The sequence below is a fragment of the Bombina bombina genome, chromosome 3 (genome assembly GCF_027579735.1).
Source record: "Bombina bombina isolate aBomBom1 chromosome 3, aBomBom1.pri, whole genome shotgun sequence".
NCBI classification, from domain to species: Eukaryota; Metazoa; Chordata; class Amphibia; order Anura; family Bombinatoridae; genus Bombina; species Bombina bombina.
This window is the reverse complement of record NC_069501.1, coordinates 1,631,849-1,651,411: the sequence shown is the minus strand read 5'-3', so window position 1 is coordinate 1,651,411 and position 19,563 is coordinate 1,631,849. Positions and strand designations below refer to the sequence as shown.

Below are 19,563 nucleotides of genomic sequence, written 5' to 3'. Positions count from 1 at the left end.
AGATCTGTGTGCACGCTGTTAGCACAGAATAGCAGCTGAGCTACACTGCAAACAAAACAAAAAACAACTAAAACGCAGCCAGCTTTAAAACTCCTGTGTCCAGTCCAGCACGCAGTAACTGCTCTTAGTGTTTCAAGTTGAAACACAGAGAGCAGTTGCTGCATGCTGCTGGACACAGGAATTTTAAAGCTGCAGTTCAATGTCTGTGATCACTGAAGCAGGTCTGTTCAGTCCAGACACAGATCGTCAATCAGGGACCTGTCTGTTTAAACTACGGCATCGGAACATGATTGCTTGCAGCCTGGCAGCAGAAAGTAAATTGTACCATAACAATCTAAAGTAACATGGTCCTAGTGCCTAGGTGCCCTTATCTAAATGTGTTTATTAATGTGCATTTGTGTGTGTGTGTGTGTCTAAATGTGTGTGTAAATGTGTGTGTAAATATGTGTGTAAATGTCAAAATGTGTGTGTATGTGTGTAAATATGTGTTTGTGTAAATATATGTGCGTGTGTGTGTGTGTAAATATGTGTGTGTAAATGTGTGTGTTTGTGTAAATGTGTGTGTTTGTGTAAATGTGTAAATGTGTGTGTTTGTGTAAATGTGTAAATGTTTGTGTAAATGTGTAAATGTGTGTGTTTGTGTAAATGTGTAAATGTGTGTGTTTGTGTAAATGTGTAAATGTGTGTGTAAATATGTGTGGCTGAGAATTTTCACCCACAACAGTAATCCATAACTTTCCTTCTTTTGTGGGGACATTAATTTTTTCAATGTAAAATTTCTCTACTTCCCTAGTGCTACAAATCACACACACACACACACACACACACACACACACACATATATATATATATATATATATATATATATATATATATATATATATATATATATATATATATATATATACACACACACACACAGTGTGTGTGTGTGTGTGTGTGTGTGTATATATATATATATATATATATATATATACACAGTGTGTGTATATGTGTATATATATATATACACATATACACATAAACACACACACTGTGTGTATATATATATATATGTGTGTGTGTATGTGTGTATACACAGTGTGTGTGTGTGTGTGTGTATAAATATATATATATACACACACTGTATGTAATAAGCAAGTGCTACCCAGGTGCTGAAACAAAAATGGGCCAGCTCCTTAGCTTGCATTCCAGCTGTTTAAATACAGATACCAGGAGAATGAAGAAAAAATAATAACAGGATTTACTTTTAAAGTTCCTTAAAATGTCATGCTCTAAAAAACTTGGATTCAATATCCCTTTAACTAGCAATAGGATGGTATGTTATCGGGGAGGGGGGGGGCAACATGTATCCTCGCCTGTGTGGCCAAAAATCCTAGCACCGGCCCTGATTAGAAGGCCGCTAAATGTCGCTGTGCACCACACGTGTATTATGGCTAGCAGTAAAGGGGTTAATTAGGGAGCTTGTAAGGAGCATGTAGGATTAATTTTATGATAAAGTAATTTTTTTATTATTTTGTAGTAAAGGCATGGTAACAGAAAAAAAAGAAAATGGAACAATCCATAATTCCAAAAGTTATAAGGTAAGTAGAGTAGGAAAGATTACAAAGTACAAAATCAACAAATACCGCTAATTGTGAGTCCTCTTCAACATAGGAAGCCGGTATACATCAACCATTACAATAAAGGAATCAATGTAATAAAAAACAGGTCTGAGTGTAAATATTTAGTATTGCTAATCACTATAGATCACACTGTGACCCAGCAAAACAACATATTACCAAGAAGAGGAACACCATAGTAAAAGACTAGCAGGAAAAAAAAGACATAAAAGTAAAGTAAAGAGGGGAAAACGAAATACAGAAAAGGAGTTATCTCCAGACCGCATCACTCCGTCCATATTGTTTATTGTAATTGCATTTTACTATTTTTCTATTATTCTATTTTTCTCCTGTCACATTGGGGGGCCAAGAGCACATGAGGGAAGGGTACCCTGGGGAAAGGACTCTGAAAACATTGGCTGGTGTGCTAAGCCATATTATGTAAGACCCAATAATACCAAACCTTCTGGAAGGTTTCTTGGGTGTCTAGAATAAATGCTGCCTGTGCTGACATATTGTAGTAATATTTGATCTTGAGTACGATTTCCTCCCAGGAAGGGGCTCCCTCCCTCCAATGACAAGCTATACATACCCTTGTGGCTGTGCATGTTATCTTAATGAACAAGTTGATATGTTTATTAAATTCTATGAGTCTAATGTGAAGTAAGGCTTGTTCCATAGACAAATTAATTGGGCTATCTAAAAGAAAACTTAGAAATCTGGATAGTTGGTTCCAGACTCTGTGTGAGTGGGAACAGTCCCACCACATGTGTTTATAATTACCTTCCTCTCCGCAACCTCTATAGCAAAGTCTGGATCTATTTCTAGTAGAGAGGTTATCTGTGGTGTAAGATACCAACGAAAGTTGGTTTTAATGCAATTTTCCAGCATGTCTGCACTCAATAATCCTTTCCCCGCATTATATAGAATTATGTGCCATTCCTGAATCTCTATTTCCTTGTTAATGTCATTTTCCCATTTATATGCAAGGCGGTTTTAGAGTTTCCTATGGTGGATTGGATTGCGTGGTAAAGCCTTGAAATAGTGCTCTTGGGTATTGATGTGACACTACATATATTCCCTAATATGGAGGAGGGGTTCTTAGCAATTGTTGGCAAAAGGGGTTAAATGATAGAGGTGAGCTGTAGGTACAAGAACCATTCTAGTTTAATCAGCTGTAATCTATCTTGTAGCTGGGAGTAGCTCATCACTTTACCCCTTTCTAATAGGTCTGCTATTCTATAGAAAACTCTATTTTCCCATTTCTTTAGAATCAAGACAATTTCCGGTCTGACTATGCATGTGAGTGGGGTTTTAATGGAGGTTTGGGGAAGTAGAGCCAAAGAGGTGGTCAACTTGGACCATTGTTTAATCATAAACTCTATAACAGGGAATTTGTGGAATCTTCTATTAAAGCACTTCCTTGGGTCCCAAAGAATCAGTTTGCGTGGTACAAACCCAGCAATATCCGATTCAAGTTGCGTCCATATAATGTCCTCGTCAGGGTCGTTGAGAAGGGCAGTCTGTGCCAGTCTAGCTGCTTGGTAGTAATGTTTGAAGTTTGGTGCCCCCACCCCACCCAATCTTCTATTCCTATTGAGGATTGCTGAGGGAATTCTAGCTTTTTTGTTTCCCCTTATAAAACTATTTATACGTTTTTGGAGGTCGTCTAGGTCTGGGGTTGGTATTGCTATCAGTAAGGTGCGGAACAGGTATAAGATCCTTGGTAACACCATCATTTTGACTGCCGAAAGTCTACCTAACCAAGAGAATCTAAGTTTACTCCAATTATTTAAGTCTTGTTTTATAGATTTGTAAATGGGTGGGTAGTTGGCACGATATAATTCTGTTGAGTGTTTTGTGAGATTTATCCCTAAGTATCTAAGATGGTGTCTAGCCCATTTGAATTCAAAATGGATCTCTATCAACTTTTTAGTGTGATCTGGTAGCTCAATAGGTAACGCTTCACATTTCTCTAGATTAACTTTATATCCTGATATTAATGAAAATGAGTAAAGAGTGTGGTAAAGGTTCGGCAGTGTTATTAGCGGTTTTGACAGGGAAAGGAGGATATCATCCGCGAAAAGTTTAAGCTTGTATTCCCTCTGCTTTATTTTAATTCCTGCAATATCTGGGGATTTTCTAATATGTTGGGCCAGTGGTTCTATGCATATTGCAAACAGCAAAGGGGACAATGGGCATCCCTGATGGGTACCATTAAGAACGGCAAATCTTTCAGACTGGTAACCCATGGCTCTAACATTTGCTGAAGGGGTGGAATATATGTTTTGAATTGCGCCCATGAACTCCCCAGTAATACCTATCCTATTTAAAACTGTCTGCATGTACGTCCAGTCGACTCTGTCAAACGCATTCTCCGCGTCCAGAGAAAGGAGCAGAGAAGGCAATTTCGTCTCATGTAGATAATCCAGCAGGGTCACTATTCTCCTGATGTTGTCTAGAGCTTCTCTATTTTGAATGAAACCAACTTGATCCGGATGCATCAATTTGGGGAGTAAATGCTTAAGGCGGTTAGCTAGAATTTTTGCAAATATTTTTAGGTCCTGATTTATTAAAGATATTGGTCTATAATTTTGACATAACGTCCTATCTTTGCCTGGTTTGGGGAGGACTATAATTTTTGCGTCTAAAAGTTCAGGTGGAATATTTTGACCCCGCAGGATGGAATTGCAGAATTGGACTAGATGTGTAGTGAGAGTTGGTTTAAATAGTTTGTAGTAGTCACCCGGGAAGCCGTCAGGGCCCGCCACTTTACCTGGTTTTAAATCTCTGGGGACCCCTATTACCTCCCTTTCCGTAATGTCAGCATTTAGTGAGTCTAGCTCTTGTTGGCTAATCTTGGGTAAATCAGCCTCCTCTAGAAATGTATCCAAGGAGTTCTGCATTTGTATTGTTCTATTCACTTTCTGTCCGTCATATAAAGATCCATAATAAGTTGCAAATGTATTAACAATGTCTTTAGGGTTTGAGGGCAGATCCCCCTTTGTATTATAGAGGGTAGGGATAGACATGTCTCTAGTTCCGTTTCTAATTTTATGTGCCATAAATTTGTCCAGCTTGTTTGCGTATATGAAATATTTAGATTGAAGTCTTAGCCCTGCTCTGATCGATTGGTCATTGAGTAGATTGTCCAGAATTTGTCGCTTGTCCTGTAGTGTTCTATATAAACTAGTGGAACCAGTAATTTTATGGCGTTTTTCCAAGTTTGCTATTTCCAACTGAAGAGAGTTAAAAAGTAATTTTGCTTTGCATTTAGTATGTGATTTAGTTTGGATTAATAACCCTCTCATGACTGACTTGTGTGCCGCCCACACCTGTATAGGGTTGTCTACTGTATTTGTGTTGAGGTTCCAATATTCCACCATGTGTTTAAGTATCGTCTCCTTATTAGTTGGGTTTTTCAATATTGTAGGGTCAAACGTCCAACTCCTCGTATTATTAGGTGGGAGGAGCCCTTTCATCTTTATTAAGACCAAGGAGTGATCAGACCACAAACATGGATGAATAGAGGAAGACACAATGTTTGCTACCAAAATTTGGCTCAGAAAGATGTAATCTAGTCTAAAATATCTGCGATGTGCTGTAGAAAAAAATGTGTGGTCTGATGTTATGCCATATAAAGCCTTCCAGGAGTCCAATAAGTTGTGTCCCTCCATAATCTTTAGAATTGAGTTAACCTTTCTGTTATTTCTATGTTGTGCCTCAGTGAGGTGAATGTTCAGCAATTTGTTCTGTGGATATAGGGAGACATTAAAGTCCCCAGCCAGGAAAATCCTGGCTGTGTTCCAACTAGTGAGGAGGTATGATAAATTAGTAAAGAACTGCTCCTGGTGCTCATTTGGAGCGTATACATTACAGAAAACTAATTCTACTTCATTAATAGTGCCTTTGATGATAAGGTATCTACCCTCCTTATCAATGATAGAGTCGGTATGGTGGAAATTTAGGGAGGAATGTAAGAGGATAGATATCCCTCTTTTTTTCTGATTAACAGTCGAGTGATAGTGTAGAGGAAACTGTCTTTCCCAATACTTAGGCACCTGTGAGGACATCAGGTAAGTCTCTTGTAAAAATATCACGTTAGCCCCTAGGAGTTTGTATTGTGACATTGCCTTCCTTCTTTTCATATCAGAATTAAGGCCTCTCACATTATGTGAGATGAGAGTAATGTTAGAACAAGCCATCTAAGCATTTAGTGTGTACCCTGGATTCCCCATGTGTTAGCACAGCCCTGATTACCTGATACCTTGTATAGGGCCCATCTTGCCTTGTTGTCTCTAGGGCTCCTGTAAGAATTTCTGTCCAACTCCCATGTGACAGGTGCATTTGTGGTCTGTTCGGAGATGAGGGTAAGGAAGGAAGTAGAGAAGTAGGGGAGGAGATAGTCTTACAGAGAAGGAAGGGAAAGGAAAAAAAGTTAAAAAAAAAAATAATACAGGTTACCCATAACTTTAAACCTGAAATAAAGAACAAAAGATTATTTTCCTGACATGGCATATGTGAATCTAGAGGGACTTTCAGGGTCTGGGGAGACGCCACCTATCCTCAGTGCTCAGTGCTAAAAAAAAGTTATTGAAGGAGAGGGTCATCATTCTAACTGCCATATGTCCAAGCCTATCTGCTCAGGAATCATTGAAAGAACAAATAACAATTATATGAATCAACTATTAATTACTATATATTCTATTAAACTAACGGAGAGAATAACCATTTCCTAGAAAAATAACTGTTATAATTGACAGTAGATATACTCAGTCTTAGGTTTAAAGGCTCTAGGTGTTAATCCTCACACCTCGACGGCCATGCCCAGCTATGGGGGGGAAAGAAAAAGTCAACTTGAAGATTAAGGCTGAGCTGTTCAAGTATTCTTGGATTTCTTCTTAGGGATCTTAGCCCACTGTGATTTCTGTGATTTCAGAGGTACCCTTTGTGGTTTGGGTGTCTCCATTGGTGATGAGGGACCCGGTAGTGATGGTGTTTCCAGGTCTAAGGCTGTGCAAATGTCTGGAATCCCGTCTGCATCTCTAATTGTCAATAATTTATTGTCCTTAGTTATATGTAGAGCAAATGTGTACCCCACCTGTATTGAATTTGATTTTTCCTTAAAAGAGTAGTAAGGGGTCTCAGGGACCCCCTTCTTTGTAAAGTTCTGGTGCTTAGGTCTTGAAAAAAGTGAACCACATTCCCTCACAATTTAAAGGTTGGTTGTTTAGCTGCATCTTTAAGGATCTTATCTTTTTCAGGGAATCTCAGAAATGCTACAATAACATCCCTCGGCGGAAGGTCAGCTCTAGGTTTAGGTTTCAGAGCTCTGTGCGCCCTTTCAATTTAGATTTCTGTGGACGTGTCCACTCCTGTTATCGCACAAAATAGCTGGTGAAGATAGGATAGGAGATCTTCAGACTTTACTGACTCTGGAATGCCTTTGAGATGAATATTACATCTCCTACTCCTATTCTCCATGTCTTCTATCTTATCTAGCAGTTCATTAACTATTTGATGTTGCTGTGAGACCTGCTGGACCGCCATCTCTACATCTTCTACAATGTTGTCATTGTTATCTTGCAGGGTTTCTACTCTTGTGCCTAAATCAGATATATCTTTTTTGATGTAATTTAGGCTTTCATTCATAGAGGTATGCATGGCATCTATTTTAGCACATAACTTGTCAAAGCTATTGGTGATGTCCTGTTTGGAGACAAGCAGGTGTAAATCAGCTCTGGTTAAGGGAGTATTATCATCTACAGAGTTAGGCACTGTCGGTGTAGCTTCATCCATTGCCATTACTTCTGTAGTATGCTCTACAGGATTATCTCCCTGGGTTTGCTTGAAGTAAGATGTAACTGGAGTGTTTTTTCCCAATTTCTCTAGCTTATTTAGTCTCTTTGAGGCCATTCTACCACTTTTGTGGGCGTTTTCTGTAAGGGGTTACCCGTTAATAATAATAGGAGGGTTAATAATAATATCCAGTAATTTCTTTCACCTTCTATTCTGAACACTTAATATTTGCTTAATTCACCTGGTTGCAATAACACATATATCCACAAGATGGCAGACTTGTATTAGAAATGGAAAATTGCTGAATAAAAACAAATCTGGTAGAAGAGAGAAAAAAGGAAAAACAAAAAGGGAATAATGGTGGTTTAGGTTCCCCTTAAAGTTTCAATACTTCAGTGCTTCCTTGGGATCAAGAAGTGTGCTTTGGTTCATATATGGTGTAAAGTTCTCTCAAATAACCCCAATACAGTGCCCTGAGGGATCAGTAGGGAGTCATTTATATAAATTAGAGCTCCTATAGCAGTTGCCAGTCTTGCAGTCTGCAGTTTATTGTGGGAATTTATAAATGAAGCTTCTGTTACACACCACTGTAGTATCTCCATTCATGGCCTTAATAAATCTGGTGTTGTGATATATATAAGTGCCCTTAGATTGTGCACCCGCTAATGGCGCGCAACGTATGCGACACGTACCCAGTAATCCCAAGTGTATTGAGAATAAGGAGCAGAGTGCGACCACGAGTCACATACTCACGATATGTAGGCAGATGTCTCCTCCTGATCTTGTGACCGTTTAGGTGTACTGGCGATTTGTGGCTGGGTAAGGTTGCGCTGCGCTGCTGATTCTTCCCGGGTGCAATAGGAAGATGGCGGCCGTGATGGGTCTCCTGCACCCTCTAGATTAAGCCTTAGCCGTAAGTCTGGTGCTTAAAAAGGCGATCCTCCTCCGATCCGCATGTTCATAGTGCTGAACATCCACTTTACAGCCCTCTGGATATAAAATTAAAAGGGTGACAGCTCATCTCCCCGACCTGAATCACGGAGCCTCAGGGAAAAACCTCCATCATGGCTGTAGGCAAACTCCGCCCCCCGTAGGATTAATTTTAGCTTTAGTGTAGTGTAGTAGACAACCTAAAGTATTGATATAGGCCATTTTGGTATATTTCATGCCAACATTTTACCGCCAAATGCGATCAAATTAAAAAAATCATTCACTTTTTCACAAACTTTAGGTTTCTCACTGAAATTATTTACAAATAGCTTGTGCAATTATGGCACAAATGGTTGTAAATGCTTCTCTGGGATCCCCTTTGTTCAGATATAGCAGACATATACTGTATGGCTTTGGCATTGTCTTTTGATAATAAGAAGGCCACAAAATGCCGCTGCGCACCACACTTGTATTATGCCCAGTAGTGAAGGGGTTAATTAGGTAGCTTGTAGGGAGCTTGTAGGGTTAATTTTAGCTTTAGTGTAGAGATCAGCCTCCCACCTGACACATCCCACCCCTGATCCCACCCAAACAGCTATCTTCCCTCCCCCACCTCACAATTGTCCCCACCATCTTAAGTACTGGCAGAAAGTCTGTCAGTACTAAAATAAAAGGCTTTTTTTAATTTCTTAAATATCTATTCAGCAGTGATGGGCACTCCCCCCTTAGTCCCCAACCTCCCTGATCCCCCACAAACAGCTCTCTAACCCTCCCCCCGCTACCTATTTGCCACCATCTTGGGTACTGGCAGCTGTCTGCCAGTACCCAGTTTGCCCCCCCCAAAAGTTTTTTTAGTGTAGCTAAATACCTCTCTCCCCCTCCCAGATCCTTTGATCTTTATTTTTTCCCCCTCCCTCCTTCCCATTTAAATACATTGGTGGCAGTGATCACTGCGCGCGTGCCCCCACAGACGTCCTACACGCTCCCAGCACCTGTCATGCACATTGCACATATAGGAACCGGATGCCAGATAGCGATGGGCCAACCACGCACCTCCCTGCTAAGGCTCCCACTCACCAACGATCGCCACGATCGCTACCGGTGCAGAGAGGGGCACAGAGTGGCTCTCTCTGCATCAGTGTGTAAACAAATGGTATTGCAGGATGCCTCAATTTTGAGGAATTACTGCAATACCATAAAAGCGGCTGAAAGTGATCAGGATCGCTTCCACCTCTTGAAACCCGAGAGGACGTACCAGGAACGTCCTTGGTCACAAAGGGTATTTTTTTGTAGGGCGTTCCTGGCATGTCCTTGGTCGTGAAGGGGTTAAGAGAGTGTTTGCTGGTAAGGTGTATTGGATAAGGAAGGAATTGAGGTGAAAGGTAAAGATTGTGTTTTGGAGGTGGTGTGTAACTTTTATCGTGAGTTATATAAGTTGAAGCCTAGGAATGAAAGTGTAGAAAAGGATTTAATGGATTCTGTGGGTGTGAAAGTAGAGAATAGAGATTGTGTAGAATTGGAGAAAGATGTGAGTAATGGTGAGATTGAGGCTGTTGTGAAAGGGATGAAAAAAGGGAAAATGCCTGGGAGTGATGTTGTAGTGTTGTGGTATTGTAAGGATGTGGCGGTGGCAGCAATTGATTTTGAAAACGCGTATGATAGAGTGATGCATGAATTTATGTTTTGTGTTTTAGAACGTTTGGGTTTTCCATGTAAGATGTTGGGGTGGTTAAAGAGTCTTTATAAGGATATTGTGAGTAAGGTGGTTGCGAATGTTATTTTGTCGGAGGAATTTAGGGTTGTAGTGTTATAGTTATATATGCATTGTGTGAAGGAGTCTTGTGGGATGCTAGGAATGTATAGGTGTTTAAGAAGCATAACATGGAGGTGAGAGATTGTTTAGGTTTGATCCGTGGAAGGTTATTTATGTATTTTTTGTTTTGACAGGAGAAAACATGGCAAGATAGACTCTGAAGGTGTCTGGAAGACAAAGAAATGCAAAAAGTGGTGTATATAGTTTTTTACGTTTCTTATGATTAATTTTTATTTGGATGGGTTTTGATAGTGTAAGGGAGAGTGCTGAGGGACATTGTAAGGGGTGTGTTAGGTTTAGTCGGTTTGGTGTTAGGGTTTAGCATGAGGGACAGATCTAGGGAAAGTTTGGAGGGAAAGTTAAAGGCTCTGATGTGTTTTATTTTTGATTGTTTTGTTTTGTAAAGTTTTAAATTGATGATTAATTATGTAATTTTCTTTTTTGCAGATCTGTTTTGGATTGGAATGAATGAATAGCAGGAGGGACAGCACGAGGGACATGTTTAGGAGATTGTTGGGGTTTCATTTCGATAGGTGATGCTGATGGAGAGATATAGTTTTTTTGAGGGTTATTTTAGTGATGTGTGTTTTTTTTTTAAATAAAGATTTTTGTTTGTTTTAGTAATAAAGTATAATTTATTTTATTTATTATGATAAGATGATGAGTTATGAATTGCATGATGGGTATATTTTATGTTATTTTTGTAATGTAATGACGTCAATTACATGATGATTGTATAGTATTTATGTTAGTTACTGATGTTATGTAATGACATGATGATTGTTTATTTTCTGTTGCTTTATTTTTGATGTGTTAATTACATGATGATTGTTTATTTTGTTTTGCTTATAAAATATTTAGATTTTTATTTCTGTAAATATTTTATGATATATTTTTCTAATAAAAGATAAAAAAAAAATCTGTTCTTATCAGTTTAATATCTGATACGTCCCCTATCTGGGTGCCATATATTAAATGGATTTTTGGAACAGGGAGATGGAAGAAGAGCTTGCTCTGTCCACTCCACGCATTGACCTGGTATTGCAGTACCTCCAGGACCGGGAGCACCATCTGTAGGGAGTCAAGCCTGATCTATGGACCCCCAAGGTGATTTACAAAGGTATAAGGAGTAAGGACTTACTCAAGAACATTCCAGGACTGCCCTCTCAGACAGCCGAGACCGTCTGGAGGAATGTAGTTTCAAAAGGACTCACCAACAGGCACAGAGACACCTCCTGGATGGCAATTCAGGGGGGCTACCCCGCAGATCCTTCATGCACTTGAGAGGACTGGGCAGATGCAGCCATTGCCCTCGTGGTTGTGGCACAGAAGAAACAGCTCTGCATGTATTCTGGGAATGCCCTTTTGCCCAGGCCTTGTTGGATGAGCTAGAGACTGAGCTAAAAGACTCTGTACCGAGGCGGCATTTGTCTATGCACTCGGTTCTATATGGACTGTTCCCAGGCACACACACTATGGCCTAGATTTAGAGTTCGGCGGTAGCCGTCAAAACCAGCGTTAGAGGCTCCTAACGCTGGTTTTGGGCGCCCGCTGGTATTTGGAGTCAGTGATTAAAGGGTCTAACGCTCACTTTACAGCCGCGACTTTTCCATACCGCAGATCCCCCTACGCCATTTGCGTAGCCTATCTTTTCAATGGGATCTTCCTAACGCCGGTATTTAGAGTCGTTTCTGCAGTGAGCGTTAGAGCTCTAACGACAAGATTCCAGCCGCCTGAAAATAGCAGGAGTTAAGAGCTTTCTGGCTAACGCCGGTTTATAAAGCTCTTAACTACTGTACCCTAAAGTACACTAACACCCATAAACTACCTATGTACCCCTAAACCGAGGTCCCCCCACATCGCCGCCACTCGATTAAAATTTTTAACCCCTAATCTGCCGACCGCCACCTACGTTATACTTATGTACCCCTAATCTGCTGCCCCTAACACCGCCGACCCCTGTATTATATCTATTAACCCCTAACTTGCCCCCCACAACGTCGCCGCAAGCTACTTAAAATAATTAACCCCTAATCTTCCGACCGCAAATTATTAACTCCTAATCTGCCGCCCCCGCTATCGCTGACCCCTGCATTACACTTTTAACCCCTAATCTGCCGCTCCGTAAACCGCCGCCACCTACGTTATCCCTATGTACCCCTAATCTGCTACCCCTAACATCGCCGACCCCTATGTTATATTTATTAACCCCTAATCTGCCCCCCACAACGTCGATCAGCCAATAGAATGCGAGCTCAATCTGATTGGCTGATTGGATCAGCCAATCGGATTGAACTATATTCTGATTGGCTGATTCCATCAGCCAATCAGAAAATTCCTACCTTAATTCCGATTGGCTGATAGAATCCTATCAGCCAATCGGAATTCGAGGGACGCCATCTTGGATGACGTCCCTTAAAGGAACCGTCATTCGTCGTCTAGTCGTCGGAAGAAGAGGATGGATCCGCGCTGGAGGTCTTCAAGATGGAGCCGGTCGTCATCGGATGGAAGAAGATAGAAGATACCGCTTGGAGAAGATGTTTGCGGGTCCGGATGTCCTCTTCTTGCCGGATAGGAGGAAGACTTTGGACCCTCTTCTGGACTTCTTCAGTGGATGTCTAGCCCCCGCTTGGGTTGGATGAAGATCTTGGAGCCAGGACGGATCGGTGAACCTGGCATGGTGAAGACAAGGTAGGAAGATCATCAGGGGGGTAGTGTTAGGTTTATTTAAGGGGGGTTTGGGTTAGATTAGGGGTATGTGGGTGGTGGGTTGTAATGTTGGGGGGGGGGTATTGTATGTTTTTTTTTACAGGCAAAAGAGCTGAAATTCTTGGGGCATGCCCCGCAAAGGGCCCTGTTCAGGGCTGGTAAGGTAAAAGAGCTTGTAATATTTGTATTTTAGAATAGGGTAGGGAATTTTTTATTTTGGGGGGCTTTGTTATTTTATTAGGGGGCTTAGAGTAGGTGTAATTAGTTTAAAATTGTTGTAATATTTTTCTTATGTTTGTAAATATTTTATTATTTTCTGTAACTTATTTCTTTTTTATTTTTTGTACTTTAGATAGTTTATTTAATTTTATTTATTTGTAGCAATTGTGTTTAATTAATTTATTGATAGTGTAGTGTTAGGTTAATTGTAGGTAATTGTAGGTAGTTTATTTAATTATTTTATTGATAGGGTAGTGTTAGGTTTAATTATATCTTAGGTTAGGATTTATTTTACAGGTAAATTTGTTATTATTTTAACTAGGTAACTATTAAATAGTTCTTAACTATTTAATAGCTATTGTACCTGGTTAAAATAATTACAAAGTTGCCTGTAAAATAAATATTAATCCTAAAATAGCTATAATATAATTATAATTTATATTGTAGCTATATTAGGATTTATTTTACAGGTAAGTATTTAGCTTTAAATAGGAATCATTTATTTAATAAGAGTTAATTTATTTCGTTAGATAAAAATTATATTTAACTTAGGGGGGTGTTAGTGTTAGGGTTAGACTTAGCTTTAGGGGTTAATACATTTATTAGAATAGCGGTGAGCTCCGGTCGGCAGATTAGGGGTTAATAATTGAAGGTAGGTGTCGGCGATGTTAGGGAGGGCAGATTAGGGGTTAATACTATTTATGATAGGGTTAGTGAGGCGGATTAGGGGTTAATAACTTTATTATAGTAGCGCTCAGGTCCGCTCGGCAGATTAGGGGTTAATAAGTGTAGGCAGGTGTCGGCGACGTTGTGGGGGGCAGATTAGGGGTTAATAAATATAACATAGGGGTCGGCGATGTTAGGGCAGCAGATTAGGGGTACATAGGGATAACGTAGGTGGCGGCGGTTTACGGAGCGGCAGATTAGGGGTTAAAAGTGTAATGCAGGGGTCAGCGATAGCGGGGGCGGCAGATTAGGAGTTAATAAGTGTAAGGTTAGGGGTGTTTAGACTCGGGGTACATGTTAGGGTGTTAGGTGCAGACTTAGGAGGTGTTTCCCCATAGGAAACAATGGGGCTGCGTTAGGAGCTGAACGCTGCTTTTTTGCAGGTGTTAGGTTTTTTTTCAGCTCAAACAGCCCCATTGTTTCCTATGGGAGAATCGTGCACGAGCACGTTTTTGATGCCGGCCGCGTCCGTAAGCAACTCTGGTATCGAGAGTTGCATTTGCGGTAAAAATGCTCTACGCTCCTTTTTTGGAGCCTAACGCAGCATTTGTTTGAACTCTCGATACCAGAGTTAAATTTATGGTGCGGCCAGAAAAAAACCCGCGGAGCGTTAACAGCCCTTTTACCGCCGAACTCTAAATCTAGGCCTATGGACGCTATATACAATGCATGGCGCCTTATGTGCTGTGTCAAAGACTTTCTATGGTTTGCCAGAAATCATCTGATCCTGAAGAATGAGAGGAAAACAACTCAGGACTGCCGCAGGCTTATTCACAGCCTGCTCAGAGACTATGCCATCATCGCTGGCCCTGACGAGGACTAAACACCCTCCTGCCTTGTCATACTTCAGCCCTAACCCCATCACAGCCCTAATCTTATCCCCACTGACCTCTTCTTGGCCCATCCACCCCAGCCCACCACTGCCCCTCCATCACAGACGTTTTTCTAACATGCAAACATAATGATTTATATGTGAATAGTGATGTGTATGAAAAAAGTTGAAAGATTGGTAACGATGTAATGAAATGTATGTATAGAATCTGTACTGCGCCGCTGTCATTTAACTGTGCTGCGTCACAGTACATTGTTGTATCAACGCTGTCATGACTGTAATTTATATAATTTATGTTTAATAAAGAATACAAAAAAAAAATCTGTTCTTATCAGTTTAATATCTGATACACGCCCTATCTGGGTGCCATATATTAAATGGATTTTTGAAACAGGGAGATGGAAGAAGAGCTTGCTCTGTCCACTCCACGCATTGACCTGGTATTGCAGTACCTCCAGGACCGGTGCACCCCTCTCTTTTGCTTTGTGACAAAAACAGAATCAACCCAAACTAACCCAAAGCCGACAAGCCTAAATGAGCTGCCGCAGCAGAATTTTGGACGGAGGCCTCAGCCACAAGCATCTTTCCTGCCTGCCCGCTGTCTTTTTTGCCATCCTGTGTGTGCGCGCAGCTGTCTTTTGGACTCTTGCTAACCCCTTGTGTGCTGGCCCAAAAAAGCCTAGGAAACGGCTGTAACCTGGCGAGGCGACGTGTTTGCTATCCTTTTTTGTTCATTCTTCATTTGATGAGCATTTCTTCCCAAATCTCTGTATTGCTGTGTAAAATCATTTATTGATTTATTTATTTATTTGTTTATTTATGTGTTTCCTCATTTTGTATGTATTTCGATGTGTCCATTGCATGATTCATTGATGTGTTTAATAACTATTTTCTTTCTTTCTTTCTTTATTGCTTGCTTTCTTTCTTTCTATCTATCTATCTATCTATCTATCACTCCTTCTTGGCAGACAATAAAAGTCTTTTGAGCTGTCAATGTTGTCTGTGTGCTTCTTTCTCCCCCCTGGTGCCTGGACAGGGAATTTTAAAAAAAAGAGTTGAGCCTGCCAGCTAGCTATCGAGCTAGGCAGGCAGACAGACAGGCAGCTAGGCCCACAAGATCCAGTAGGAGCAGCAGCAGCAGCAGCAGCAGCTACTAAGTGCAATCAGCCTGATCAGCCAGCCCGGTGGCTTTCACGCCTTTCTGTCTGTCTCCGGAGTGCAGCTCCGATGATGGCGGGGGGAAGGAGGGGGGCCGTTTTCGGGGGAGGGTGGAGGAGGCGGAGCCATGCAAATTGGAGAGCAGCTCTCTGTCCAGTAGTCAGGAGGCAGAAGCAGGTTCCTGGTCGCCGCTGCTGCTTTTTCTCACAAAGCAGATTATTTTTTGTTATCCCTGGCCAGTAGTTGTGTTTTTTGCCTGGCCTAGCAGCCTGCCATGTATTGTTGTTGTTTCTGCTTTTGTATTTCCAATGGTGTGATTAGTGGTCAGCATTGGAGTGCTGCTCTGTCTCCCCGAGGCAGAGGGAGTGCGCTGAGCGTGCGGCGTCCCAGACAAGAGCGTTGCGTTATCGCTTCTCGGCCTTTTGGCTAAGATCAAGTGTAGTATCTGTTCTTATCAGTTTAATATCTGATACGCGCCCTATCTGGGTGCCATATATTAAATGGATTTTTGAAACAGGGAGATGGAAGAAGAGCTTGCTCTGTCCACTCCACGCATTGACCTGGTATTGCAGTACCTCCAGGACCAGTGCACCCCTCTCTTTTGCTGTGTGACAAAAACAGAATCATCATCCCAACAACCAAAAGTCGAAAAGAGCTGCAGCAGCAGATTTTTGGAAGAAAGCCTCAGCAACGAGCTGTTTCCTGCGTGCTTTCTTTTCGGAGTCTTGTTAACCCCTTGTGTGATGGGCCAAAAAAGCCTAGGAAACGGTATTTACCAGGCGAGGCGACGTGTTTGTTAGCCTTTGTTGTTCCTTTTCCATGTGACGAGGCTTTCTTCAGAAATCTATTTGCTGTGTGAATTCATTTATCTATTTATTTATTTATTTATGTGTTTCATCATGTAGTATGTATTTTGATGTGTCCATTTCTTGATTTATCTATGTGTTTACAAAGTCTTTCTTTCTTTCTTTCATCTATCTATCTATCTATCTATCTATCTCTCCTTCTTGGCAGACAATAAAAGTCTTTGGAGCTGTCAATGTTGTCCGTGTGCTTCTTTCTCCACCTGGTGCCTGCTCATGGAAGTTTTTCTAAAATCAGTGGAGCCTGCTAGCTAGCTAGCTAGCTAGGTAGGTAGGTAGGCGGGCAGCTAGGCCCACAAGATCCACTAGCAGCTAGGTAGGTGCAATCAGCCTGAGCAGCCGGGTGGCTTTGACGCCTTTCTGCCTGCCTGTCTCCAGAGTTCAGCTCCGACGATGGCGGGGGGGAAGGAGGGGGCTGTTTTCAGGGGAGGGTGGAGGAGGCGGAACCATGCAAATTGGAGAGCAGCTATCTGTCCAGTAGTCAGGTAGCAGGTTCCTGGTGGTCGCCACCACCGCTGCTGTTTTTTATCATGAAGCAGATTATTTTTTTTTTTGTATCCCAGGTCAGTAGTTGTGTTTTTTGCCTGGCCTAGCAGCCTGGCATGTGTTGTTGTGGGTTGCTGCTGCAGCTTGTGAATTTCCAATGGTGTGATTTGTCTCCCCGAGTCAGAGGGAGTGCTCCGAGCGTGCGGCGTTCCAGACAAGAGCGTTGCGTTATCGCTTCTCTGCCTTTTGGCTCAGATCAAGTGTCTGAGCCATTAGGAGTTGAAGAACCTGTCCCCTCAGCCTGGTGGAGTTTCCTTCGGGTGCACCACCTGCTGCTATTGGGGGGATAGCTATCTGAGACGTCCGGTTGCGATCCCCAGTTGCCATTATGGCAGCGTTCTTTGGAGGAGGTGGAGTTATTGCGGAGACTGGAGAGGATGGAGAGCGGAGAGTTTTGGAAGAGTCGGGAGTAGATCGTCGAGATGGAGATCGAGATGGAGGAGATGAAGATCCGGGAGGTGGTGGAAGCTCTGCTGGTGGCAGTGGTGGAGGTTTTCATCGTCGTTCTCCGGGTTTTCGGCCAATGGACACGCTGCGTGTCGAGATTGCTGAGGCCTATCAGCTGGAAAAAAATGGCGATTTTATCCAGAAAACACTAGTAAGTGAATTTTTTGGTTTGCCATTTACAGACTTTATGTGTTTTCAGGAATTCCAGCGGAGGGGTTTCTATGATTTATCCCTGAGGACTGAAGGTCTTGCCAATTATGTGTTGGACAAAGCCAGGGTTCACCATAATCATGTCCTTATGGCTGGGGTGACTATTTCCCCTTTATTTGGAAACCCTGAGAAGCTGGTGGTTGTGCATATGTACAACCCCCATGTTTCTGAAATGGAGGTCATTATGTTCCTGGAGGATTATTGCTCAAGTGTAACATCAAAAGGCAAAATCCTTAACAAATTTGGTGTTTGGACAGGGAAACGGAGGTTCCTTGTCACTTTTAAGCCTGATGTTGCTGATTTTGGGGGTTTTCGTAGACCCCCTCCTATGTTTTCTATAGGCAACAATAGAGGTTTTCTATTTTTTAATCAAATGCCGCTTTTTTTGCCGAAAGTGTCTCGTGTACGGTAATGACACCGTTTTTTGCAGGAAGGATCAAGCTTGCCGCTTTTGCAAAAAAACTGGGCATGAAAGTAAGAACTGTACCGAGAGAAGGTGTGACATTTGTAGAGAGACTGGCCATGTTTTCCGTTCTTGCCCTAAAAGAAGGGGATGGGAGACAAAGTCTGCTCCTGTAACATCTCCCAAGAAAGGGGTGGAGCAGAAGGCCATTACTGTGAGTCGGGATGCAGAACAAGTGACTAAGGCAAAATCCCTTGGCACTGGTCCTGAAACGTGTACGGACAAGTCGGGTTCGGAAGTTATTGAGCCTATGTCTTCTGAAGGTTTGTCTGAGGTTCCAGGTAAAGTTTGGAAGGTCACAGGGAAGCGGAAGCTCACTTCCCCTATGAAGAAGATTGGCACTCAGGGTAAGAAGAAATCCTTGAAGGCCATGGGGAAGAAGGCTGTGAATTATTCTGTGGCTATTGCTGAGATGGAGGAGAGAAAAAAACAGCTCTCTGAATTATCATCTGCTGTTCTGATTGACTTTGATGAAGAGGTGTCTGGTGGTGTTTTGTCCCCCATCATGTCCCCTTCAGTTTCAGACCTCGGCATGTTTAATAGTGACAATTTATTTTCTATATTGTCGAATGAGGAGTCTGATCTTCAAGATCCACCACTGCAGGCAGATGTATCGGAGGGTACTGCCTGTATACTTGAAGATGTGTCTCCTCCAGAAGTTGTGGACTCACCTATTGACATTTCTGATTTTTCTGGTGTAAGTCCTTGTCTCAGGATCGATGAAAGTGCGGTGCCTGTTACGGAAAGTGGTTTTAGCCCTGTATCCAGTGACGCTATGTCTGAGGATCAGGGTCCGGTGCGTCACGCATAGATAATATCTTTTCCACTTTCTAAGTTATGCTACGTGTAGCATCTTTAAATACACTGAGCTGTAGGAGCCCAGTTAAGCGGGCAGCTCTGTGTGATTTTTTGAATAATGAAAAGGATGATATAATTTTTTTACAAGAATGTAATATCGACACAAATTTTGATTATGCTATTTTAGAAAAAAGTTGGTGTAAAGGCCCATCTTTATGGTCGGGTGGGAACGAAAACAAGAATGTTGGAGTAGGTATTTTATTTGGGAATAGTGCTTTTAAGGTTAATAATTATGATGAAATAATTCCTGGGAGGCTTTTAGTTGCTTATATGAGTTATTATAATTTTACCTTTAAGTGTGTTTGTGTGTATGCCCCTACGTGTAAGAAAAAGAGAGTGGAGTTTTTTAAGGTTTTAAGTTTATTTTTAGCGGGTAATGAGCTTTGATT

General features: G+C 41.6%; 3 non-coding genes across 3 annotated transcripts; all 3 read left to right on the top strand.

Annotated features, from left to right (window-relative positions):
- The first annotated feature begins 11,032 nt into the window (after positions 1 to 11,032).
- On the top strand, positions 11,033 to 11,216 carry LOC128655041 (U2 spliceosomal RNA). Its single transcript, XR_008401631.1, has one exon. It is a non-coding gene; the product is annotated as a U2 spliceosomal RNA (small nuclear RNA).
- A 3,699-nt stretch (positions 11,217 to 14,915) lies between these two features.
- Positions 14,916 to 15,103, top strand: LOC128654961 (U2 spliceosomal RNA). Its single transcript, XR_008401590.1, has one exon. It is a non-coding gene; the product is annotated as a U2 spliceosomal RNA (small nuclear RNA).
- A 1,090-nt stretch (positions 15,104 to 16,193) lies between these two features.
- LOC128654915 (U2 spliceosomal RNA) lies at positions 16,194 to 16,384 on the top strand. Its single transcript, XR_008401555.1, has one exon. It is a non-coding gene; the product is annotated as a U2 spliceosomal RNA (small nuclear RNA).
- Positions 16,385 to 19,563: the final 3,179 nt, after the last annotated feature.